The 27,809-nt window shown below is 44.2% G+C and overlaps 1 protein-coding gene across 6 annotated transcripts in view; it reads left to right on the top strand.

Moving 5' to 3' along the window:
- The window catches only part of PHTF2 (putative homeodomain transcription factor 2), a 589,432-nt gene that overhangs the window by 232,500 nt on the left and 329,123 nt on the right, over window positions 1-27,809 (top strand). For all 6 annotated transcript variants that reach the window (XM_086967374.1, XM_086967375.1, XM_086967378.1 and 3 more), the window contains one exon: window positions 7,841-7,907. The gene's annotated coding sequence lies outside the window, so the exon portion shown is untranslated. The remainder of the gene's footprint in view (window positions 1-7,840; window positions 7,908-27,809) is intronic.

A 27,809-nucleotide genomic window follows, 5' to 3' on the forward strand; every position in this document is an offset into this window, starting at 1 on the left:
GTACATACTTTTGCTCTCGACAGTAGACCAGATTGGCTGTAGGCCTCATTGATTCACTGAGAAAATTATGCTCCATGTCGAAGGGCTGATCGGTTACGAAAATGTAGTAGGCAAAACTTATTTACTGTGAAAACAGTTTGTTAAGCCAATAGAGCTTTATAGATGGCTGCTTATCACACTTCGTTAAAGGCTGTAGACTGGTCTTTTGTTACATGGAATTTCACAGATAAGTAAGTATTTCGGTGAGGTTTACCCACTCTGACAAAATCTGGGGATAGAAAGTTTGTACTGTGATAATCCTTGGTAGGTCTTTAAAGAAGGTTGCATTTTGTTTTGCTGATGCAAAATTTCCATATAATTTTAATTTTATGACTGTATTCCTCATTGTTGCCTTGTGGTAAAGCTTATGCCCAATGCAGTAGACCTGGGTTGATTTAGGTGACAAGCCCACAATAAAGGCTATAGACCCGAGTTGGTTCACTAGAAAAAGTAGTTGGATTTTCTCATTCTCATCTGTCTATTATGAAAATTTACGACAAAGGCTAAATAATTACTGTGAAAAGAGCCTATCAAAGCAATACACTTTGAGGATGGATTGTTGTTGGAACATGTTAAAGGCTTTAAACCGATCTTTCGCTGCATGGATTCGGACCGATTACAGTATGTTTGTCACACTTTCTCACAAACGTTTGGAGTTAAAGATTTGTTGTGTGATGATCTTTTGTAGGCCCTTTCGAGGAGGTTGTGTGATGCTTTGCTACCGGCAGTAATTTTGTATTTATTTGAAGGTGCACTGAAAACAGTTTTGCCAGATGCCAAAGGTCTGATGTGTTTATTTTGAAAGGTTGTATAAAAAGTATTATTTTCTGTGTTCTTCAATGTTCATATAACAAATTATATTCAGTATACAGTGAACCAAAAGAAATCTACTTACAATATAAATCTAGCAACACGTGAATCAGTCCTCTTCATTTATTATTCTGTTATTTGGCATCAGTGTAAAAATTAATACAATCCTTAGTGCAATTAAAATCATGTATAATAACAAATCTTTACAAACCAATTAAATCCAGCAAAAAAAATTCTCAATATTATGTTGTATTTTTACAATGATTCTTTCAGTGATTGTAAACATTAAGTCTGATACATTTCATACAAATATCATCACATTGCTTTATGTATAGAGAAACAGTAAATTAAAAACCGATTAACTGTGTCCTTGTGTCAACGCGTTTCGGTGTATATTGGTGGTTTGAAAAACAACTTCCTCAGGACTCAATATATTAACACCTAATCTTCACTGTGCCAACCAATATATCTAAAAATAAATACATACAATTAGAGGCATATTATACGTGTGCTTATTCAACAATTCAAAGAAATACCTTCTTTGGTTCAGTGTATTAAGTTAAGCATGATTAAATGTTGAAGTCAAAATTCAAATTGAGACCTCACAAAAAAGGGGTGGTAAGTTCACCTCCAGCTACTGATTCACGTGTTGCTACATTTATATTGTAAGTACTAGATTTCCTTTGGTTCACTGTATACTGAATATAATTTGTTATATGAACATTGAAGAACACAGAAATGAATACTTATTATACTGCTTAGCCATTCCTGGTCCTTTCTGGTTAAACTGGGTAGCTGTCTCTTTTTTTAGTATTTACTTTGAAAGGTTGACACAGGAAGTAGGCCTGACGTATTTATTATGAAAATCATTTGTTAAAGCCAATATGCCTTTAAAGGTGAATTGGTATTCTACTCTGCTAAATACAATGAACTGGTATTTTATTTCATGGAAGGTCCCAGATCACCATGTACGTCAAAGAATGCTGGTGCTGTGTGCCACCGTTGACACAACTTGAGGATGGATGATTGGCACTGTTGGAATCCATTTTAGGCCCTTGTTAGAGGGTTGTTATATTGTTTTGCCATCTGTAATTTTGTATATATTCATAATGTATATCTGCATGTCTGAAGGTTGCCTCATGGAAAGCGTAGGCTCTATATAGTTGGCAGGAGTTGATTATGGTGACAAGGCACATTTAAAGATTATAGGCCTGATTGGTTTACTGTAAATGGTTTGTCCGATGTCCAGGATCTTATTGATCATGAAAAGGTATAACCAAGGCAGAAGAAAGATTGCATAACTACTGAATGTCACTAAAATAAAGTGCTGCAAAAATGCTGCAAAACGACTCCAAAGTGTGCTGTGAAATTTCCTTTTCTGTGCTTCAAGTTGTCCTAACTCATGCTGTAATATTCTGGGGGTCGGAGCGGAGACCGAGACGCTGATGTGAGGCAGTATGGAGACATGGCCCCCCTTAGAAATTCAGTGAGTTCTTTTTATAGTTGGTGATATATTTATTTATAAAGTTTTATATAGCGCGAACTTGATCCCGAAGGATATCAGAGAGCTTTACAGTTAGAGGGAGAGTAAGGAAAAAGATCACAAGACTAAAATGGTGAAACAATATGCATAGAAACATATGGTGCAAGCATAATCGATCCTATCTAATTCAGGATTAACGCAGAGTGGGCTAGTCAATGATAAGATGACATCAAGGGAGTGATGATACATAATGATGTAAGGATGGAATGTTATCGTTGGTTTCCTGAAAATAGTTTTTTTCATCTTTTTCTTTTTTTTCAATAGCTGCAGGAATCCTCCCCCAACCCCCTCCAACCAATCATAGCTACCATCCAGTTGGCCATAACCACTGCCTTTTTATCAGAAGCACAAAGTGAGTGATGCGGTTTGTTACTAAAAGCACACAATATATCTAATTTGTCATTCTTGAACACCGTCGTGGAGAAAGGGGTGAGTTCTAGACAGGACTTGCATTCATTTCTGTTCCTGATTGCTACCAAAGGAAAGCTGACGACAGCCAAGGGCACAGTCTTCAAAATGTACACCTCGCCCGTTGTTTGGATACTGTTGCTTGGATCTAGCACCCTCACTGCCTGCTGTGACCGACATCGCGTTGCACGAAGGCAGTGTCTGCATAACAGCCCGAAAATGACATTTTATAGCGAGTCAGTCTAAACTGTGTCCAGGACCATGGACAGAAAATCCATGGCCCCTGTCTGCAAACAGTGTAAATGTGGAACCCAAGCCATTAGACCTGGTGTCAGTTCTAAGACGTTTCATTTACCAAGGAAGGGTAGTGCTCCGCAGAATACTGAAAACTGTTGTGAGACCAAGGCTATCGTCTGAATGACAGCTAGACTCTCGGAGATGAGGTGATATCGGTTAACATCTGTGCAGCTTGTGGACAGGCTGTGGGCCTGCCTAGTGCCTAGAAGGTTGCATACCTACGTGGCTGCTTAGAGAAGACAACAGAGTACAAAATCATATAAGGCATATCTTAGAGATTCTAAATCCTTTTGTTTCAGATCAGAAAATAATTAACCAAAGCAATAGATGCCATTGGAGTTGGTTGTGAGATTCAGGCTGGCCTTGGCTGCTTTAAAACGACAGATTTGTATCAGTTTCTTACATATTTTCACTTCAGAAAAGAGATGAAATTGCATTAACACCTTTGGTGCTCATGACGAGCTGGGCTTGTCATAATGGCTGCGCTCCCCCCACGCACGATTGATTTCCCGCCTGTGTGGGTGAATTAATCAGTGGGCGGAGTTGTGACGAGACCAGCTCGTCATGAGCACAGCTCCACTCTTAGTGCTGTGAGCAGTACACAAAGTGACCCATTCTCACCACACCTACCCATCAGGTCCATCTCAGTAAGCGGTTTCCTTCTGTTCTGTTATTTCTCATCTAGGTTTGCCCTGTGGAGGGAGCGATACATAAACCTAATTAGCTACTTATCTGCAACATCGAAAGAGATGCAATGGTGGAGAGGTTTAAAGCTTGTGATTTTAGGTTTCTTTTTCCAATTAATTTCACAGCAGCAATCTCACAAACCTGTCAGCTGATGCATGACATTTTTGCAGAGACCAACAATGAAGTCAGTGGACCAGAGCATAGTGGTGCTCTGAGTCCACACAATGTGTGATCTCGCTCACACGCCTGTGATGGCCCATGTGAGAGATGTAGTCACCTGCAGGTGCTCCTCGTGTTCCTTTTAGTACATGAGCTGTTCACTTACTATACTCGCCTGACTTTAATAATCGAGCGTTGCTGCCCCTGGCATTCTTCTTTGCTTCGTCACGTAACAGTTTTCACTAGAGTCAGTCTAAATCCTCTTCACTGCTGGGCTGGGGCTGAGACCACACCTACCCACTGAATTTATTTACACCGCCTCTGCGTCATTCTCTCCTTTCTGGAGGCGAGGGAGAAGAGCATTCCCGTGTCTCCGCTCACCTTGTCAGTTGAGAGCCCTGTTTGACTCACCAGTGAGTAACAATTAAACCTAAGGCCAGTTATCACTGCTTCACTGGCAGCGTACACCTAGTAGAGGGCACTAGCATTTGGTTGATTACTTCTCTATCAGTTCTATGTATTCCCAGTTAGACCTGAGCAGTGGGTGGACTGGGTGCTGGCACTGGCTGATGTGGCTTGTCTCCCACTTGGAGTTTTTTTTGTTGCAGATTTATATAGTGCAAAGTCGACCCAAAGGTATTGGAGTGCTTTACATGAGCATCAGTTACGTTACACAAGGACACATTCATTTTTTTGGTAGGTACTGGGAGATTAAGTGACACAGGATGTGGAGTCAACCCCTTGGCTCGAACCTTGGTTTCCCAGCTCAGCAGTCTAGCCTTAAGACTACATCCTCTCCCATTTGGGACTGGACTGTAGTGAAACATATCTTTTCTATTACCGTACTGTTGCTTTAGACGTCTTGCAGTAAATTCACCAAATTGTTTATTGGTGGCTAGATCACACATGTGCCTACTCCTTTGAAATGCGACATTACTGTGCAGCAGTTAGATGTAAGGCTCTTTTACGCGGTTTCAAGTCTTAACTGAGACCGCTACATGAAATTCCACCAGGCACATTTTCCACGTAATCTGTATCCAATTTTACCAAATATAATGCATATTGGATTTGGATCTGATCAGTTGAAAAAATGTGTGATTCGATAAAGCTCTTCTAGAGCAAATAGGCTGAACATAGCGACTTTCTAGCCAGAAATGTTCTTCTATGTCGACTATGCTCAGGCGAGCCCGCGCTGTGTATAGATCTTGGAATAAGAACAGTCTCTGTGCTATACTCATCCCCACATTGATTTACAGATCCAGTGGAGGAGGCGACCTGCAGCTTAGCAGGCAGAACAAAACCTAACCAGATGAGGTGCTGATGCCTAAAAGCCTGGACTGTCTAAAGGTCTTTTTCTCAACTATTAGGCAACTTCCAGCTATGCATCGTGTCAGCAGTTCTGTCCAGTACTTAACAACTACTCTGCACGTGCTGCCACTTTTGGCAGATAAGGAGTCACATTTGTATGATGCTAGACATTCACCAACACCGCACACTTTGTTCACATCAAGATCTTGCATGCGTTATGATCTGCTTACATGATGGGCATTACCTAATCGCCTACTGCTGGTGGCGGGACAGATGGGACTGCAGCTGACTGTTTGTACCAATCTAATGTGAGTTGCGATTTGTGTCATTTTTGGGTCTCTCCCGCAGAATACTTTAGACAATAGACCACTTTATCGGATTGTTGTGGAAGGCCTCTTGTCTTCAGCACATCAAAATAAATATCTATATTAGGCGTTCGGGCAGTCCCGTGCTCTTGATTGGATAGCTTCCCTGTCAGTGCCCTGTGTGCGCAGTGGCTAGGGATTATGGGTAGGGAAAACATGTTTGTCTTTGTGGCCTTAAGACCTTACTGGCTCAACCTCAGTGCATCTGGCGACCTCAGGACAGAGCTCTAAGTGGAATTGATCCCTTTGGGTCTCAGAACCCCAGTAATTAAATCAGACTTTAAAACGGGTCCTTATCGGGCCCTCTATTGATTGTCTTTATAGGCCAAAAACACTGATTTCTCAATATCAAAACCATGCTGGTAATAAAAAGGGGGTGGGGTCGCACACTACTCACACACCGGCGGAAGTTGCCCCTAAGGACTCTGGTCATTGTAGTAGAGTGTTCGCGATGCATCATCTTTCGATCTTGCTATCTTCGCTGTCTTCGCCATCCCTGGACACGTGTTTCGGGTTTTCAACCCTCCTCAGCAGGGATAGGCAGTGTTCTGGGGTCGCCGATGGCTGCCAATATCTGCCAGATATAGTACCACTCCGGCGCGTAGGTGCGGGATAATACATGTCGATTAGGTTGCTCATGTTTACATTTCCAATGTTTCACTTTATTTGGTTTCCTACGAGAATTTACTGTTCCCAGGGTGATTTTTTTTTTTCTGTAGTTTTTTCCATGCAGTATATTAATCTTCTATTGTGCGCACTGTGAATTAGGTTCTCTGTAGGTATCTGTGTGAGTTCCGGTTGTATGTGGGTGTTTAAAAAGGCCATGATTAAGTGTTAAGACTAGAGGAAATGTCAGTGTGTCATAAAGGTGTTCAGAATACATTCTCATCCAATCCTTGCACCCCCCACTGGGCACACAGAGCAATGGTGAGCCAATTGCAATTGTGATTATACGTCAAAGTGTGTGACGGAGGTACAAATCTGTTGCACTATTGGCAGGGGGAAAGTAGAAGAAAATGCAGTGCTGGCAGGTGATTGGGCGTGCTGTATGTGTGTGAGAGGATGGTGAAGTGAAGGAGACACAAGGAAGTACCTGCAGAAGAGGAGAGTGAAAAGAGTTGGTGCAGAGGAAAGAAGAGGTGAGGTGTGGACCATGCAGAGGAAGGATTTCAGAAAGATGTGGGGAGAAAGGGATGCAAGAGTCTCGCAGAGAGTCTTCAGGGGTAAGTGGTGTGAAGGGAAGCGGAGGAACGATTGTGACACTTTGAAGACAACTACCCCATTCCACAGACTTCAGTTGTGTTTTATTCGCAGTCTCGGTTTCAAAGTTGAAACCTTTTCTATTCTGAATATTAGTACTGTCACTCATTTATCTGATCCTGCTAACAAGTATTGGCATAGGTAATAGGTCTGGCTTGTTTTGGGCATACGCTATTATTGTTATATGCTTGAATGCAATAACAAAAAGATGGCACTGAAATACTAAATGAATTGCCCGCTGTATGAAGCAGAGGTTTGTAGTTTACATGTTTTAAGTCACGCTCTTTATTGCATTGTCCACTTCTATTGGAAAGGATTCGAAGTTGCACTTCTTTGACCACGCCCCTTTAACACCCCACCCCCTAAACCCCCCCACACACCCATTTTTCACCCCACTTAAGGCCCTGCCTGAGGACAAAAATAATACTTCAGCGCAGGAACAAACATTGATCTTACAACTTTTTTGTGTTGTCAGATACATTTCTCATGGTACCCCTTTAAATTGTGCAATTAAGTTAGATTTACTATATTTTTAATTACTTGTGCGTATTGTGGTACATCTGTTCTCGCCTCCATGGTATCAATATCCACATCATTGATAGAAACTCAATATTTTCTTGTTACTATGGCTAGTCTATAAGAAAACATTTTATTTTGGTAAGAACTTTAGCCCCTTTTTATGACTCTGCAGGAATATTTATATCCAGAAATTCATTTGCCAGTTTTTAAAATATTGCCTACATTTTATTGAAACTGTTGATACTTTTTGTTGATGCATTTTGCATTACAGTGATTATAATTGCTGTCTAGAGGGCCATTTAGATTTTGATAATTTTTACAGTAGTTTAAATTATGTGTTGATAGTGTTCATTTAATGTGATTGCATTGTTTTAGCTTGTCAAAACAGCACAGAAAAAAAGATGATGAATTATTTAATTCTTGTTTTTGTTTCGTCATATTGTAGTGTTGCGGGCTAAACTTGGAACCCAGAGGGATGCGACAAGAATGGCACCTACCATGCACTGGAAGAGGTGATTACAATAGATATTCCTTCAATATGCTCAAACATTGAATTGCATAATTTCTCTCTACATGAATCTTGCTGCAGATCAGACAAAACTGCACTGAAGATCTGCTTGTTACAGTCCCTACTATTTATCAATCTCACAGTATCTAAAGGCTATTTACAAAATGTAGTGGACTGACTTCTATAACATTCACTTTTACTCTCCTGTTATTTTTTCATATGCATTTTTATCAAATTAAGAGCTACATTATTCCCCAGCGATGACTTTTACTAGACTTTTACTTTTTTCATAAGAGGATGGTCAGTTTAGAAGCCACCAACTTAGTCACTTGAACTACTAGCATAGTTCCTGCTGTTATGATTTTGGTTAAATAAAATGATTGTATTTCATGTGGAATCCCTCAATTACCACGAATTGAGAATTTATCTCGGCTTCTCCTTTTCTCACACCGTTACCTGGATTCAATACCTCTAACATTTGACACATGAATATAGGATTGACTTGCGATAAACAGGTCCTCCCACACCATTCTGAGTGAAGATTTTGATTGACCACCAAAGTGATTCACCATCTCAGGAGTCGACAACCAAATCCCATCTTTAGTCACACTCTTTTGATGGATACTCTATTTACCCTCAGATTCCTTACTTGGAGCACAGCTTGAAAAGCTACCTGATTCTGTCTGGTGCCTGGGGATTATTCTAAAGGTGCGTAATCTGCAGTTAGGTAGAGTATCCAACAGATGGAGTATTACCGAAGGTAAATCATTTTTTGGTCGAGGTTCGGCCATGACTCTGAAACCTGTAAGTCATGTCAAAGTATGCCCCAAAAGCCATTAAAGAGAGGGAAACCAAACTCTTTATGTCCCAGGCCAAGGATGACTGAAGGGACAAAGGTCACCAGGATCTTTGACTTCGAGGACTTCCCATCACTGGAAGAAGATAGGATACAGTAGTGGGAAGAAAGAGATGCAAGTATCCGAGGGGTTCTCCTCTCCCCTCAGGTGCCTCTTAGGAACTGGATCTGGTCGAAAGTCAAATTCAAACCCCTTTGCAGCATGACAAAGTTCCTGACGTCAACGCCTTCTCAAGCGCACAACACTACCCTTCTGTAGTAGGGGATCTCTGTGTATAGTCATAATCTAGTGAATAGTCCCGCCCATATGCGTGGACCCCGGCAATCAAAAATAATCTCTTAAGGTGTCAAAATAATGCAGAAACTGCAAAGACACTTAAGAGATAATTTAAAGACAAATAATGCAGCCTATATCCACAGGCTACACTGTCCAGTACTTCAACTAGAAATTCCACCAAAATTCACCACACACAGTACAGCCTGCTAGTTTCTACCATAGAGGAACCTGCCTCCCCCAGTCAAAGACTCAGGAATGATAGAGAGGAAGACAGGGACAGACAAGCCCCATAGGCTGCCATTATATGGCTTAAATAGGATACTGTGCCTTTAAGAGAACTTTCCAGAACTTCTCCCAGTATCCCAGAATGCATAGCAGGTCCCTCTTACTTCAGTTCTTTTTCCCGGCTCCTGCTTACAGGACCCTGGCATTGAGCTCTCCCTTTCTCAAGGGTTTATTGGAATTGTTTTTGCACTTTTGAATTTTAAAAGTGTTACAGTTTATTTCTTGGTGCTCTCCTCTCCCTTTTGTGCTGTTTTTAGGTGTTTTGGGGCTCCAAGATGCCTGGCCTTTTTGTGAAGTGCCCAGCATGTGAGAGGAAGAAGGCCAAGAGTGATCCCCATGAGGTCTGCATCGTGTGCCTTCCGGAAGATCATGTCCCTGAGGAGTGTGTAATCTGCCAGCAGCTTTCTGCTCGGACCTTGAGGGACAGATTGAAGATCAGGCTGGCTGGCCTGGAGGATAGGCGTCTGCGGGCTGCAGGTGGGTCTAGGCAGCCTGGGAAGGTTCCCTCTGCCTCTGCTGAGGCCCCCGGGGGGCTCCCCTGGGGCAGGAAGTCCAGCAATCGGTCCCATTCTCCGTCGACGTCGATGGCATCGACGACGGCGTCGAGAGGGATGACGACGGCGTGCTCCCCTTCTCCCCGGGGCTCCGGGTCGAGACGGCGTGATGGCTCGACGGCGAAGGAGAAGCCAACGTCGAAGCCGACGTCATCGTCGTCGTCGACGTCGAGATCTTCCTACCGTCGACGAAGGCACAGTGACGTGTATCGACGCTCGCCGTCGAAGCGGCGCCGACGCTCGCCGTCGAGGCGACACCGTCGATCGCCGTCGAGGCGACACCGCCGATCGACGTCGAGGGGCTCCTCGACGTCGGGATAATCAAGACGGCGGCGCTCGTCGTCGAGGGCGGGCCGCCCGACGTCGAGAGGACGACGGGAGAGGTCGCGAAAGAGGAGGTCGACGTCGAGGAGTCGGCGTTCGACGCCGAGGAGAAGAGGGTCGACGCCGAGGAGACGGCGTTCGACGCCGGAGTCCAGGAGACGTCATTCGACGCCGGAGAAGCGTCGTTCTGCGTCCAGCAGACAGCGGTCAGCGTCGAGGAGTAGGTCACCCTCTCCAAAACGGCGGAAGAGGGACTCTGAGTCACGCTGCGTCCAGTGGAGGTCGCAAGAGGAAGAGGTCGCCTGCTGATGGGGATGGCTCTCCGCACCCCTCGCCTAAGGGATCACCGGGCTCGGTGTACGAGGAAGTGTACGCTCCGTCTCGGCCCAGGACTCCTACTCCTCCCCCCGTGCCTAAGGAGGACCCTCCACCCAAACCACCGCTGCCTTCAGGAGATCCCTCTCCACCTCCGATCCCTCCGCTTGGGCCCGCGCCGCAGCCGAAGGTTCCTCCGCCGAGGTCCACTTCCCTGCCGTCCCTGCCTGTTCCTCCTAAGGGGACTCCGAAACCAAAACCCCGGGAGGAACCGAAGAAACCCCGTGATGAACCACGGAAGACCCCCCCACGTAAACCAAAGGAGCGCCCACGAGCTGGCAGGTCTCGCTCTCGCTCTGGGCGGAAGGAGAGATCGCGGCGCAGATCGTCCACGCGTTCGCGGCACCGCCATAGGAGGCACGAATCGCGCTCACACGAGGTCCTCTGGGACCAGGGATTATTCACCTACCCTATCGGGGTCACCGGACACCAGAGTGTCCCCGATAGATGACCTGGTTGCCTTTCAGGACGTCCTGTTGAGGGGCGCGGCGAAGCTAGGCATTTCCCTGACAGTGCCTACGCCAAAGACATCGGTCATTTTCGAGACTCTACATCAGAAGCATCTGTCTCGTCCTCTCCTGCCCCTGGTGCCGGGCCTGGAAGAACCGGCTATGGCTCTGTTTCTCACCCCGGCGGTGACGTGGGTGGCTCCGTCGAGATTACTAAAGAAGTACCGGGCTCCCGACTCGGACCCGGCCTTTTTGAGAGCTGAGCCCCCGCCTGACTCCGTCATCGTCACGGCGGCCCGCAAGCAGCATGCCACCACCCCGACCTCCACGGTCCCCCCGGACAAAGAATCTCGGTGGATGGATTCGGCGGGGAGAAAAGTCTGTGGAACTTCCGCTACCTCCATGAAGGCGGCAAGTGCTGCGGCTTTGTTGGGACGCTACGACCGCGCCCTCTGGGACTCCCTTGAGCGCTTTGCGGAGCATTTGCCCCGGGAGCAGCGTGAAGACTTCATGGAAGTCCTGAGTGAGGGGATGCTGGTGGCCAACCAGATAATCAGCGCGGCTGCGGACTCTTCCCTGTTGGCGGCTCACGGATTTTGCCACGGGATCAACCAGCGGCGCCACGCTTGGCTCCGGCTTACGTCCCTGAAACCGGACGCACAGCAGAGGGTGGCCAATCTACCGTTCTCCGGTGAGACCCTCTTCGGGAAGCATGCGGATGATGAAATGGCCCGCATGAAGGCGGAGGCAGAAACGCTGATGGCTGTGGGCCTGGAGAAGCCCAAAGAGACCAAGAAGCAGTACCGCCCCTTCCAACGGCGGTTCGGCGGACAAGGCCGTGGACGAGGACAGGCTTCGGGGCACTCAAACAGCAGCAGCCGTTCCGTAAGCCGTTCCTGAAGCGGCAGAAGGGCAGGGGAGGCCAGCAGTCGGCTCCAGCGCCCAAGGGCCAGGCGGGATCTAGGCCCTAGGAACTTACTTCCCCCGGATCCGTTACCCACTCCGGTAGGGGGAAGCATACAAATTTTTCTGGCAGAGTGGAGAAAAATTACTCAGGACAAGTGGGTGCTGAATATTGTTTGCAATGGATACAGTCTTCGGTTCACCAGCCCTCCTCCGGCTATTCCACCGGTCGGCTCGCAGTTTCAGCTGCGCGGGCTTCAGGCGGAAGCGGATGTCCTGTTAAGGAAAAGGGCGATAGAAGATGTACCTCTGTCTCAGAGAGGAAGAGGTCTGTACTCCCGGTTCTTTCTGGTTCGCAAGAAGGACAAGAACGAGTTCAGGCCCATTCTGGATTTGCGACAGGCAAACAAATGGATTCGCAGAGGAAAGTTCCGCATGCTGTTGTTGCATCAGATTTATCCTCAGTTGCAACAGGGAGACTGGCTTTGCGCTATAGACCTACAGGATGCTTACTTCCATGTGCCCATTGCACACAAACACAGGAAGTTCCTGCGGTTCCAAGTCGGCACCAATCATTATCAATACACAGTACTCCCATTCGGACTGAAGTCTGCGCCGAGAACATTCTCGAAGTGCATGGCGGTGGTAGCAGCACACCTGAGGAAGAACAAGGTGTTCGTCTACCCTTACCTGGACGATTGGTTGATCAAGGCATCCTCCTTCTCGGAAGCGCGAGCACACTTCCAGAAGACGTGCGTTCTCCTGAACAAGCTGGGGCTGCCCATCAACATGGCCAAGTCTGTCCCGACTCCGGTCCAATGCATACAGTACTTGGGAGCCTCCATCAATACGCTGTCAGCAAGCGTGTCTCCTTCGGAAGAGCGACGATTATCACTCCTTCGGAAGGCTCAGGCTCTTATGACGACTCCATCTACAACAGTGAGGACGGTGTCTTCTCTACTGGGATCGATGGCCTCTTGTATCTTCCTGACGCCACACGCACGGCTGCACATGAGACCGTTGCAGGAGTGCTTGGAGGACCAGTGGGATCAGAGGAAAGGATCTTGGGACGACAAGATTCGACTGTCGCTGCATGCTCTTCAGTCTCTGAAGTGGTGGTGTTCAGCGGAGAATCTCCTCAGAGGGGTTCCCTTTCACAAGGACATTCCCACGCAGACTGTCGTGACGGATGCGTCTCTTCTGGGATGGGGAGCGCACTCCGGGACTCTACAGATTCAGGGCTCGTGGTCACCGATGGAGACCACGTATCACATCAATTTCCTGGAACTCAGGGCTGTTCACTTGGCGCTGCAGGCCTTTCTTCCGTCCTTCCAGACCAACTCTCTGCTTGTACAGACGGACAATACCACCACGATATATTACCTCAACAAGCAGGGGGGCTCGAGATCGCGCACCCTGTCGCAGGAGGCGCAGGCGATCTGGCACTGGCTCCTGGCCATAGGACTGACGATCACGGCCACCCATCTACCAGGTGTGCAGAATGTTCAGGCAGACACACTGAGCAGACAACTGCAGGAAAACCACGAATGGGTCATAAACGACGAAGTACTAGAAGAAGTCTTCGCAAGGTGGGGAACTCCAGACGTAGATTTGTTCGCCACCGCCGAAAACAGCAAGTGCAGAGACTTCGCCTCCAGATACTTCCAGCAAGGGAATCTGGGGAATGCGTTATGGATCAACTGGACGAACAACTTTCTGTACGCCTTTCCTCCCATTCCCCTGATTCCGGCGGTGCTCATCAAGCTGGCCCGGTCCAGGGCTCGGATGATACTTATCGCCCCGGAGTGGCCCAGGCAGTGGTGGTTTACGGACCTACTTCACCGGTCTCTCCTTCCTCACATTCGGTTGCCGTGCAGGCCGGACCTTCTCACGAAGTTCGGGGGACGGATGTTACACCCCAACCTCTCGTCTTTGAGTTTGGCGGCATGGCTCCTGAGATAGTGCAATATGGCCATCTGAATCTGCCCGATGATTGCATGGACATACTGAAGGAGTCTAAGAGACCTTCCACTCGGACTTCATATGCTTACATGTGGAAGAGGTTTTGTATCTGGTGCCAGTCTAAGAACCATGATCCTACGACCTGCAAGGAAGATGTCATCCTTCCTTACCTTTTACATTTGGCGCAGTCTGGCCTTAATGTCCATTCCATTAAGGTTCATCTTGCTGCATTGACTGCCTACAGGAAATGCCCTTCACAGACTTCCTTTTTCCAGATCCCTGTGATCGAAGACTTTCTGGAAGGCTTGAAGAAAGTATTCCCTCCTGTCAGGCTTCCCTCGCCTTCATGGGAATTGAACGTGGTGCTGTCCAGATTGATGAAGGAGCCTTTTGAACCTATTCATAAGGCTTCGTTGCAGCACCTGTCCTGGAAGGCGGCGTTCCTCGTGGCCATTACATCGGCCCGCAGGGTGAGTGAAATTCAGGCGTTGTGTTGTAATGAACCTTATACTGTATTTCATGCTGCTAAGGTTGTTATGCGTACTCACCCTAAATTTCTTCCCAAGGTTATTTCTGATTTTCATGTCAACCAGACTATAACTTTGCCTACGTTTTTTCAGAATCCTTCGTCCCCAGCGGAGAGGTCTCTCCATTCCCTGGATGTTAGGAGGGTGTTGAAATTTTGTCTGGATAAAACCAAGGATATTCGTAGGTCTGACCAGTTGTTTATCAATTATGGGTCGGTCAGGACGGGTCTTGCGACCTCGAAGCAGTCCATCTCTCGGTGGATTGTGTCCTGCATACAATTGTGTTACCAGAAGGCTAATAAGACCTTAGGAGGTGAGCCTAAGGCTCATTCCACCAGGGGCAAAGCTGCCACGACGGCTCTGCTCCGTAACGTGCCGATTGCTGAAATCTGCAAGGCAGCCACTTGGAAGTCGGTTCATACCTTTGCTAAGCATTACTGCCTGGACACTGACGCCAGGGCAGACGCTCAGGTTGGCCAGGCTTCGCTGCGGAATTTGTTCGCACAGTAGTGGCGTTATGTATTTATTCTCCACCGCCGCTTTGGTGTGGGGATGGGCTTGCCATTCTATTCACTAGATTATGACTATACACAGAGATCCCCTACTACAGAAGGAGTAGTTTCTGTCCTGTAACTCCAGTTCTGTAGTAGGGGTATCTCTGTTATAGTCATAAGCGCCCGCCCTCCTCCCCGGTGGAGATTTTTTCATCATACAAGAATGCGACAGGTCTGGCGTGCTTCGCCTTCAAAAAGAACTGAAGTAAGAGGGACCTGCTATGCATTCTGGGATACTGGGAGAAGTTCTGGAAAGTTCTCTTAAAGGCACAGTATCCTATTTAAGCCACATAATGGCAGCCTATGGGGCTTGTCTGTCCCTGTCTTCCTCTCTATCATTCCTGAGTCTTTGACTGGGGGAGGCAGGTTTCTCTATGGTAGAAACTAGCAGGCTGTACTGTGTGTGGTGAATTTTGGTGGAATTTCTAGTTGAAGTACTGGACAGTGTAGCCTGTGGATATAGGCTGCATTATTTGTCTTTAAATTATCTCTTAAGTGTCTTTGCAGTTTCTGCATTATTTTGACACCTTAAGAGATTATTTTTGATTGCCGGGGTCCACGCACATGGGCGGGACTATTCACTAGATTATGACTATAACAGAGATACCCCTACTACAGAACTGGAGTTACAGGACAGAAACTACTCCTTACTTTCCGGCGCCAGGTTTGAATATAGCATTGTACAAGAATGCCATATTTAAAAATATTCAGGTGGCATTGGTCACCGCGCGCGGCAGTGTCTCCTGGCACCATCGGTCCTTTTGGGTTGTCCCACAGACTTCCTCTGGTGTTTTCCCACAGTGCCATTTGCACTCTTTATGCAGCAGTCAGTGGCACCATGGAGTTCGTTGCTGACTTTGGTGGCTCTGCACTGACTGTGGACGGACCTTATCTGCCAATGGAAAACACAAACGGGAACTTCTCCAAAACACTTCATATATTAAAGTAGTATGTCTATAATATACAGAAGGCCATGCATCAGACAGTGTTTTTTTTTAAATGTATTTATCTACCATACAAAAATCTATTTATAATTTGTTAATCTTTTTTAATATATACATATTTTGTTTTTAAAACATAGAGAATAATTCATACAACAAAATAGTTGTATGTATTCAGTGAGTGAGCACTGACCAGTATGAGACAGCCATACAATAATACAAACACATTGACAACACATAATATATCAGTGTAAAGATAAAAAAATCAACATTGATCACAAGATTATACAAGAAATAAAAACATTTAGCATACAGAACATACAGAAAAAAACATCAAAAATAAGTGAAGATGATTGCTTTTTGTATACATGTATTTGATGTAATGAGTATTGTATCTATTGAACAGAAATGCGCCGACGCTAGTTTCCCAAGTAAACAGTCGATAGAGTTAACCTTCATCAGGGCGCTGTCTGTCTGGATAGATTCAGGTTGTTGCGGGCGGCGGTTGTGGTCCAAGCAGGTTTACAGGCGGGGAGTCGCATCGGAGCAAATTGACCGAGCGTGAAGGTTTTCCCCCCACCGCCAGCCCATGATGTTCGACAACAGACTTTTTAAAATGTTTAGTCTCCCTTAATGAGGCGAGACTTCTTGGAGATTCATCCATTTTAGGAACCTTTACAGTAATCAGGTTGTATTAGTTTTTTCAAATTTTTTTTTCTTTTTCTACACCTTAGGCTAGGACACCTTAGTGAGTGCCCACCAAGGAGTATGAATGAGTGTTTTGGTCCTGACGAATGCTGAGCTGACTTTGGGCTCCTTAGCAGAAACATGTTGACCATCTTTGTTTATTTGTCACTTTTGTGAGGACTTATTGGTTCAAGCTAACTCAACCAATCATCAGTCCATTGTTTTTTCACTGTTTTTAATAGAGTTAGAGCTACCTTCTCAATAAAATTATTGTTTGATGAGTAGCCCATACTCTTTTTAAAGGACTTTTCCAATCACCATTTCAGTTTCTTTTCCAACTCTTAGGGACCCAATGAAGACAACTGGCTACCGACTTTTTCAGTTGGTGCCTGAGGGTCCTTTTTTTACACTAAGCACGTGCACCCTATCTCTTTACTAAATTTCAGAACTCTTAGTCGGTGTAAATTTCTACTCTGTCTACTTGCGCAAACTGGTTTTGTGTTTCATCCTTTGCTGTTTATTTCCATTTGTTTGGCACTCTTATGTTGATTGCAATAAATGGATAGATTCAGTGGCAGGAGGCCATCCACTCAAAATATAGTCACACTGAGCTGTAGATTAAGCAGGGGGCTCACAAGATTCACAACCACTGGTCTGGAAACAAGAGGTTTAATAACAATTACTAGCTGTAACTAAACTAGGCAAGGCTAAGCCAGGAAGAAAAAGAGCGAGGCAGTGCTCAAGAAAGTAAGGCAAAATACCTCCATTGAACGGAAACCGTAGTGCAAGTACACCCACAGAACAATGTGCTTCAGAAAAACACGCAAAAAACATTGTGCTTCAGTGATAGCCCACAATTAGGGAAATTGAAATGACAGGATAGAATTAACGCAGAAATACAAGAGCAGCATTGCTCAAGAGGCCAATACAGTGGGCCAGCCAGGGATTGTCCAACCCGGTAGAGTTAGTTAAATGAGGTTGCGAGTAGGAAGTTCTGAGAAATTTAAAACACAAGTGTAAATATGCTAGGCAACAAAAAGAAAAAAGCAATAACATGCGTAACAGCAGCAAAGCTTACCAGAGTTTGGACCATTCAATCAAGTTCTCATATTTCAATATTGAGACAATTCACGTGACAAGGAACATGAAAAACACAAACAATACTGCGTAATGGGTACTGCGTTTTTTAATGTATATTCCATCATTTATAGATTAATAAAATGCTGTCAACAATTTGTGACATTTAAAGTGCTGCGTGATTGAGTGACATATTGTGCTCAGTGAAAAAATAAAGTGAGTATTATATACAAAGTGGTAGAAATATGTACATGGAAGGCCAGAGTGTTTAACAAAAGACAATGACTCTGCTACTATATCCAAATTAATTATTTGTATGCTGAGTCTTGATCTGGACCAGGCGGTGCCGTCGACGTTTCAACCCAATATATGCGTTATTGAGTGGTCAATGCGGGTCTTCATCAAGACAATGGGGGAGGGGTTGACAGCCTATGGGCAACCAGAGAGATTTCTGGCTGGCTAGTCAATGCTTGGCAAATGGAGGACTGTACACATATTACAGCACCAACAAGTACAATCAAGTTGTTGCAACGCTGCGGTGAAGTAATTACTTCAAACAAGGTGCGCTAGACGTGGGTAATTTCTAACAATCTTTAGATGGTAACGTGTAAGGAAAGCTTTCATCCGACGTTGAGATGGAGTAAAGCTCAGATCGACTTCGAAGCGGGGCGTGTTTGTGGCTCCAACGGTCAAGTACTCTCGCAGGCTTGTCGTGTCAAGGCACTGAAGATTGTTTGAAATTACCCACGTCCAATACCAATCGACATATTCAATCAATTTATACTAATTCTGAAGAGCAGTAAGAACTAAAGAAGGTACAGATAAGATTTAAACAAAATCTATTGTATCATGAATTTTGTAAATGAACGAACAAAGTACTTATTTCCTCCTTCACTTCACGTCCACCAAATATTCTTGTTGAATTATTTATAAAGATTAGTTGTCAACCATAGTTGATGTGGTGTGAGTCACTGTATTTGTCATTATAGTGTATGTTTTCACACAGACCCTAAAACATCTTTTCAAACCATATCAGTTTCATTAAAAATATGCTTGGTTGTAAAGCGACTGATTGAAAGCATGAATTGAAATAAGACCAGTATAACTACAAGGCAAACCTACACCACTTAAACCTAATCTGCATATGAATTCCTTAATTAGGCATTATTGACTTATTCATGGAGAGACAATGATAGTTAAACTAGTCACATTGCCGATGATTTGCTAATGTTTCAGGAGTGACATCTGGCTTAAAATGTGTTTCCTGTTGGATGACTTAACTATGATTCGTTGTTCATTGGACATTACCAGGCTTTTATTACATAATGTTTCTCTTTTTCCACGTGTGAATAAATAACTCATTACAATGGTTCTATGCATACAAGTTTAGTTATCATAAAACGTGTTAGTCACATGAAGCCAAATATTAATTGTGTAGAAGATTAGCTCTCTTTAGGGAAGACTTCAAAGCAGGGCCGTCCAACATTGGTCAACAAGAGCTTTGTGATATATCAAATTTGCAGGTATATCGACATTAGTTCCAATGATATACAATGAATTTAAATGAAAATTGCTTTCTTGCTATGCCGACAGATCACCAGATGCCATCTTGTATCATCTTTCATCTGGAACAAACCGCATGCTCCTTTAATTCACCTGTTGGGTCGTAGCTTAATTAAGGCTAACTCCACTCTGGGGCCAGCATGGCGACCCCAGAAGATGAGTGTTGATCTGAGCTCTTCCTATATCGGTACACACAGTACCATGCTTTCTTCGCGACCCACAGAGAAAATACTTACATTAGAATTGTGCTTCATGTTTTTAATTGAGAATATGTTTGATCTCATTTAGGGAGAAGGGATTGTGTCTCATATTTGATGCATAGTTTTTTTAATTGTTTACCAGATTGTTAAATAGACCGAGTATTTAGTACTAGGGCAAAGTTATTTTATATTTTTCAAGTAATATGCCCGAGTCAATTCCCTTTATTAAATGCTCTTTGTTTATTCCTTGTTTAAATTTTATGTTGCACTAGATTAAGGAACCATTGGACCAGATGACTTTGTTTCCGTGTTTCTTGTCTGGTTGTCCAATTTATTGCCTGTCTTGTAGAGGTTTAGCATTATTTTTTGCTATTAAAGCCACAGGATGCGTTACACAAGACCTGTATTATACATTGGACATACTGTTCCACTTTGTGCCACAGCGTTCCTTTCAAAAGGTGTTCATGACGCAAAAAAGAATAGTGTGCCATATTATCATGAATGCGCTGCTCCTAGGCTTGTCCAGAACTCGTGCCAACTCTGGGAGCAGCTCATTCATTGAAAGGCTACGTGGCTGTGTACAAGCCACTCCGAGTTTCTCTGTGCGGTAGACAGCCGTCTTCTCTTTAACAAACATTTGCAATGCAATAGGTTTCACATTTACGCAAGTTTTAAGCTATTGGCATTGTAAATGACAATGCCTTTTATTTATGTTTTAACAACAAAAACATAAATAAAAGGCTTTATTTGCAATGTCAATAGCTCAAACTCTCGTCAATGCGAGACCTATTGCATTGCAAATGCTCGTTAGATTAGTGAGTAGATACGCTCCCTTTCGGCCCGTGTGGCAAAATCTAGAACAAGTCAGTGGATGGATGAATTGATGTTTGAGTGACAAACTGCAAACATAATGAGGCTTTTCATGCCAAAACTCGCCTGTGACTGTGGACACAGTTCTAAGCGGGACCTGTTGGCATTGCCACTGCTTGTTTTCCTGCCAACACTGATTACTGGGCAAAAATGGGCAAAAGTAAAAACTGTTACAGAACTATGAAATAGAAAACTGCTGTAGCAAGTGCTGTGTAAAAAGCATGTTGTTGTTACAATTGAAGAAAGTGGCCTATCATCATGAGGGTAAGGAATGCCACACAGTGAGCCTTAGTCACCCTAAAACTTCTGTATTTTCTTGATTATTCAAGAAGTATATACTCCTTGAGGTGCAGTTGATGGGCCCTCAAACATCAGCTGAGCTCAGTAGAGCGTTTTATCTGCTACTCCAATCAGATGTTCTTAATGGAAATGTGAAGAGCCGTTTTGCCCGTTTTAACCATCTACATTCTGAACTAGTTCCGACAGCTGTACTGCAGGGTACTGGCTTTGCTTGGTAGACCTGCAGGGCACATACTTCCCTGTATTCCTCCTGCAGTCCCCTGCTGCCTAAGGACCACGACGAGGAACCATTATTTTGAACACATTATTCCGAACACAAAGGCACTTTTTTTGTAGTAAATTCCTTTCAATGATTTTTTTCATCAAAGTGCTAAATTCAGAGGCATTGTGAATCACTTTGTTGGATTGTATATCCCTATCTCAAGAAGAATATTATTGAATCCTTCAAAGCATTAGATTTGTGGAACTCATGAAAACAAAAGAGTTAGTCAAAGCATAACATCTTCACTACAAGCAGGAACGTTATGCTAGCCCCAGTCCAGGGGATTCTCTCTCCGGTCCAAAATTTAGCTCACCGTCGTAACCGCATGTCTCCCAAACGCCGCCACAAATTAAGCCAAATTGGTGTCAAGCACAGGTCCTTTCCTCTGCCATAGCTGGCTCCTTATGTAAATATGCGGAGATCTTAAAGGGTGGTTACCCAACAACCTAACACATGTTCCATGCCCGTCAGCAGGGGGAGGGGGGAAGTTTAGTTACTTCATGGCCTTAGTTAACTGCCCTCAGGATGCCCAGAATGTCAGACAGGGAGATCCTTGCAGTTGATTCAACCTGGTGTAGTTATACACACAACAATGTACGGCACGAGCAATATGTGACAATACAATTGTAATACATATAATCTCACAGCAGCCGTTTGCTGCAGATTACTTGACTGTAATAAAAGTGGATACAATGGAAATGTTATAAACTGGAAATCTCATTAAAGTTTGTTTATAAAAAAATGGAAGGAAAAATCAAGGAGAACATATTCGTCCTGCCAAATGATTGTTACAATATCGATAACAATCTCTCTCTCTTATATATATATATATATATATATATATATATATATATATATATATATATATATATATATATATATATATATATATGATTTTTACATAACCTCTCTCAATATATATACATAATATATACATATATATACACATATATAGTGTGTGTGTGTATATATATATATATATATATATATATATATAGAGAGAGAGATGTTGATGTACAAATTGTAAATCCATCTGTCCATACTTAATAAGTATTGTGGTTATTGATGTGATCAATATTTGGCTCAGAAACATCGGAATCCAGGGAAATGCACTGGAATGGATCACCTCGTTCCTCACCGGAAGGACCCAGAGAGTCCGCCTCCCACCATTTAAGTCAGAGGCCACTGAAGTCATCTGCGGCGTGCCACAAGGATCCTCACTCAGCCCCACCCTCTTCAACGTATACATGAGCCCCCTCGCGGCCATCGCACGCCAACATAACCTCAACATCATCTCCTACGCTGATGACACTCGACTGATCCTCTCACTCACCAAAGACCCTAACACCGCCAAAACCAACCTACACGAAGGAATGAAAGAAGTAGCCGAGTGGATGAAGTACAGCCGTCTTAAACTGAATTCTGACAAAACTGAAGTCCTTATCCTCGGCACCTCCCCCTCCGCCTGGGATGTCTCTTGGTGGCCAGAGGCCCTTGGAAAAGCACCCATCCCGACGGACCACGCTCGGAACTTAGGTGTCATCCTGGACTCCTCTCTCTCTATGAACAGACAAGTCAACGCCGTCTCATCTTCTTGCTTCAATATTCTTCGCATGCTCAAAAAAACATTTCGCTGGATCCCCACCGAAACCAGAAAAACGGTCACCTACGCACTGGTCACGAGCCGCCTGGACTACGGAAACACCCTATACACCGGTACCACTGCTAAACTCCAGAAAAAACTCCAACGCATCCAGAACGCCTCAGCCAGACTCATACTAGACATCCCGCGTAAAGACCACATCTCTGGACACCTGAAAAACCTCCACTGGCTCCCCGTTAACAAGAGGATTACGTTCCGCCTCCTTACCCACGCACACAAAGCACTCTACGAACTTGGACCCGAATGCCTCAACTCACGACTTTCCTTCTACACCCCCTCCCGCCACCTACGATCCTCCAACCTAGCCCTTGCAACTGTACCTCGCATCAACAAAACCACCATGGGAGGCAGATCCTTCTCCTACCTGGCAGCTAAAACCTGGAACTCACTTCCCACTCACCTTCGTCTCACTCTGAACCACCTTACATTCAGAAAGCAGCTTAAAACCTGGATATTCGACAAGTAATTCCCCACCCTTCCTCAAGCGCCTTGAGACCCTCTGGGTATGTAGCGCGCTATATAAATTACTTGACTTGCAGGACAGTATTAAAAATCTAATATTCTGATAAAATACCCTTTCTTGGTCACAAAAAAATATAGATTGCAGAAATCTACGGGTCTGCTTAATCAATGTCTAATAAGGCCTAGCCAGCCTCTCCAATGGAGCATTGAGACCGTTTACAGGCACAAATCCCAACGGTAATGGCGGAATGAGAGTTTAATAGGTGGGTAAGTATCTTCCCATGTAACTATCCAAATTACGTGTAATTGTACTTGCCCCAGATTCGAGACTAAGTTCTTGACTAGTCCATGGTGAAAATCCTTTGCATCTGTCTGTAGACACAAAACTATATCAATTCAATATTCCCACAAGCACAACGCCCCCCAGTTTAGGGCATAGCTATTGCCTATTCAGGAAAACCCTCACCCACAGTGTTCCTGAAAAAGCGGAAACCAGCCATGTCCGATCTTATCTCTCATCTTTTGTTTAGTAGCAAGCCCTAATGGATTTGTAGAAAGGATGAGTAGAGGGAGAGGTGGCAATTGCGTGCTTAGTTTGTGTTCTAACTCTTTCTGAACCTCTCATGATCAAACTCATTGGCGAGAACATTACTTTCTGGTCGTTCTGCATTACCGCAGGAAAATGTGTACCTCAGTATTTTTATTGATTCCCTTATCAGCTGTGGAAGTCTCAAAGACCGGGGAATACACCCTTTTTTAGTTGTAATTCACAGTCCCCTCCTCTGCTTATGGGATCTAGTTGTTCCACGCCCTCAAAGTTTAGCTTTTATTGTCAACGAGAAAAATACTGTTGCGTTCTGTTAGCTTGTTTGTTGTCTGTGCAGTGTATTTGCTATTTCTGTCGTTGTGCTATCTCAAATGCTAGTTTACGTGGGCAGTCAGGATTGAAATTGATGTTAAAGCCATTGCACACTAGCCTGTCTAACAGCAATTTTCTTGGAAAAAAGCACATTTTGGATTTTCACCAGCATATTCCACGTTACACCAGGTTTTTTGTTCAACGAAGACTATATAGATTGAGACCAGTGTTTAGCCAACACATGCCTTCAGGTTATGTCATTAACACGGGGCACCTGAAATATTTCAGACTTCTTTATGCACGAGCTGTTGAAGAAAGGGCCGATGTACTGGGGTCCAGCTCTTTAAAATCTAACATCAAGAGCTAATAGCATTTAGGAAATTGTGGCGATAAAAGGTTACAGTACTCCACTAAGACAAGTGCGACCGTTCACACAGGCCAACTATAGTTAATCATATAAAAACAGTTTCAAAAGGAAATTCATGAAACAAATAGCAAACAACTGTGGAAAGAATCCTTTAAAATACAGATCGTCAAGCACACCAAAGGGAGGTGTCTGAACCCTTTCTCCTGCTGCCAGTCCTGCCCAGATTTGAGATGGATGTAGAAAAAGCCTATGTTTAGGCTACCACCGCACTTGGAGTATCATCTTTAAAAGGTAGTATTTTATCCTTAAAAATGCCCCTCCCTCCCTGACCCCGCTCATGACAGCAGCGAGAGAGGCTTGTTTTGCCCGCCAGCCCAGAGGTGGAAGGATACCTTTGCAGGCACAGGCAGACCACACTCGGTATTACCGAACAGATGGGCCAATTGCAAGGCAAACACCGTAGCTCCAGGGTATGACCGCTTCCTGACTGAACATGTTTTGTGGGCGAATAATGAAGCGTTCAGAGCCAAACACTGTACAACTGTAGACACAGGAGCTTTACGTTAAATGCCATTTGTATAACCAACTGCAGAAACGCAGATGTTAACTTGTTCTTCTGTGTCTCCGTCAAACCGCAGGAACAATGCAAAAGTAATTTTGTACGTCAATGCCATCATATTTTCAGACAAGATTGCAAAGCATAAGCAAAACCATTAAGATGCCGTCTCAGAAATTGTGCTGCGTCGAACTGTCAGCAGTGTAGCCTTATCCCGAATTAGAAAGCCACGACGGTAGAGTTAAAACCACTCCAATCATGTGTTGACCCAAAGTGGGATGTGTTGAGCACATCATAGCAACTTAGCTGTTCTATGATTCAAGATGATTAGAGACTCTGCACTCTGACGTGTATTTATGCCTTGGCAACTGCATCTGGCTTTCTTGACCAATATTATCCATGCAGTTTAATCCATACCTTCAGCCGCAGACGTACTATAAATAACAAAAAACAACTAGGAGTGGCTGGTAATCCACTTGAAGTTTCCAGCGACAAGATAATAGCTTCACAAAACCCTGACTTTGTGCTCCAAGACTCGAGTTCATATATTTTTGTATTGGAGTAGTCACTCATTTATTCCTCATCTAGGAGCAAGGTCTTGGAGAAGGTGAAACCACAAATTCATTGAGTCAAACAGAAAACGCCCTTCTTTTGGTTTCGCTGTGCATCAAGGTATCAGCCAATGCAAATACGTGATTACTTAGTTGATTCATAGCAGAAAGGTCAAAAGGCAAACAAAACAACTAGTATAACAGATAATGCAGAGTTTACATAAGAAATTAACAACAAGGATGGAAACAATGGCTACATTTTAATTGTTTTCCACAAAAATTATTGTTTATGAAGTTACCTAAATTGTGAAGTACTTGCATTATTAGCATGCTTTTTTCAGCTGATTTCTCTTTACATTTGTGTAGTGCGCATGAACACGTTTCCCACTGTTTTTGCCATCCTAGTTATGGCATTCACCACTGTGTTGCTACAGGCTAGCACAACGTGATGTGCGCACACCTTTTAAACTAAAACTTAGTTTTGTACTGAAAGCCAGAGAACAGGCACTTTGTAATTAGCTTGGGCATACTGCAGGAGGCTTGTGGTCTTCAGTGGTTGTCTTCTTTGGAGATCCAATGTTCTAACTTTTGAAGATAACCTCAGTTGTCAAACAGACGCATTTATCGAACCCATTAACAACCCATTTCCTGGAGATGATGGGGTGAATGTTAACTAGGTAGCACAATATGTGTGACTATGTCCCAAAAATTGTTTTTCTTTGGCTTGAATATTTGAAAATTCTGTAAGGTGCACTGAAGTACGAGGGGGGGGGGCTAACTTTCTACAAAAACAAGCCATATGATTAAAGTAGATAAATGTACTTTATCCCCTCTCGAGATAGCCTTCAGAACTTACTTGATGCCAAGACTTGTACTTAAACAAACCAAAAGAATGACCACAACATTGGACAACATACTCCGACATAGACTCCTCTTTGACTGCTTTACCTCTGCTCTTAATCCCCAATAGCCACAAGAAATTGCCTAGTAATTCTGAATGGCGTTGACTTGAGATAAAACGTGAAGTCTGTCCTGCAGCCAATCTGTGCCACTATCAGAGTCAATTAGATGTCCAATGACGCAGGTAAGGCTGTAATGGAAAGAAGTCCAGTAGATACAAGCCCTCGATATGGGGTCTGGAGTACAATAGCATGAAAGCCATACCACTACCCACTGAATCTGCATCAGGACGTACAACCCAAACAGACACACAAACATGATGAAGCACCATGGCGCAGTGACGTGCTCACTGTTGAAAGGTTAGGATACACTGGGCAATGTGCTTTATTTTGTATCTATTCTTCCCACACCAGAAGCACTCCCTTGCTTTGGGTTCTCTTCTTAGTTGCCCTGGAAGGGTTTCCTTCTACTGCTCCATCTCCTGACCAACGCCTGCAACTAGTGTGCCTGTATTCTTCTGCCATAACTGATGAGACCTGGCTTCTGAAAGAAAGAACAGCCCGTCTGATCTGACACCAATGGTAACAGCATATTGTAAAGAGTATTTTATATGTTGTTACTGATGCAGCAAGACTGAAATCCAGTTGTGAAGGACAGAGATAGCTGGGATTATGGGAGACCTTTACCATGTAAACCTGGATGCCATAAGGTGTATAGGATTATATCTGTGAACTGAGTCAACAGTGAGCCTTGTACGTTTTGTGCAATTTGTTCCAGACAGGCCCTTAAAGGGTAGGGGATCCCAACAGTTGCATTTCACATTCAAATTCCGATGGGAATTGTTGCTCAAACATAATCTACTTCAAAGCTGGGTAGGAAAAGAGCTTTTGGGCCAGATTCGTTTTTTTGAGAATGTTTGTTGAAAAACGAAGTACATAGGTGATAGCTCAACAAACTGGGTTTGTGAACTGGTTATTAAACAGAATTTTCAGTTGAAATTGAATTTGTCTGGCTGAGATGCTTTTCTCGTAGCAGTCTTTTTACAGTTTGCAATCCAGCCTTTTCCTTTTCACAAACCTTGCAATGAACCTAGTTGGAGGGGGGAGTTTTAATGTCAACAGCTGCTTTCAGAGCAGTTAGGTTGTACTTTACAAGCACTAGGGTGTAGGAGACTTGATGCAACACCATACTCTGCCTCAGCATATTGTCGCTCAAGGAAAGTTAGGCAGACAACACACTCTGTAACAATTTGCCCACTACCGGAGCACGGCGGTACTATTGAATGGGGTACTGGCCATTGGTGTGGCCAGTGGTTACACGCATTTCAGAGATGCATCAGGCTATGCTTGCTAGGTACTGTGTTCAGATGTACTGGGCATATAGAAGGTGTAAGGATTCACTCTGGGATCTACAGCACGTCCGTTGAGTAGATATGGAGGCATATTTCATGTGAGGGTTGATCTTTATCATAACCAATCCCCGATACATTTAATTAGCCATGGATATGGTTCTCAACTAAGGTCTGTAACTAACCAGCATCAAAACCATGCCCTCAGTCTTCCCTTTATGGGTTGTTCTAGTT

Source organism: Lissotriton vulgaris, chromosome 1_1 (assembly GCF_964263255.1).
Source record: "Lissotriton vulgaris chromosome 1_1, aLisVul1.2, whole genome shotgun sequence".
NCBI classification, from domain to species: domain Eukaryota; kingdom Metazoa; phylum Chordata; class Amphibia; order Caudata; family Salamandridae; genus Lissotriton; species Lissotriton vulgaris.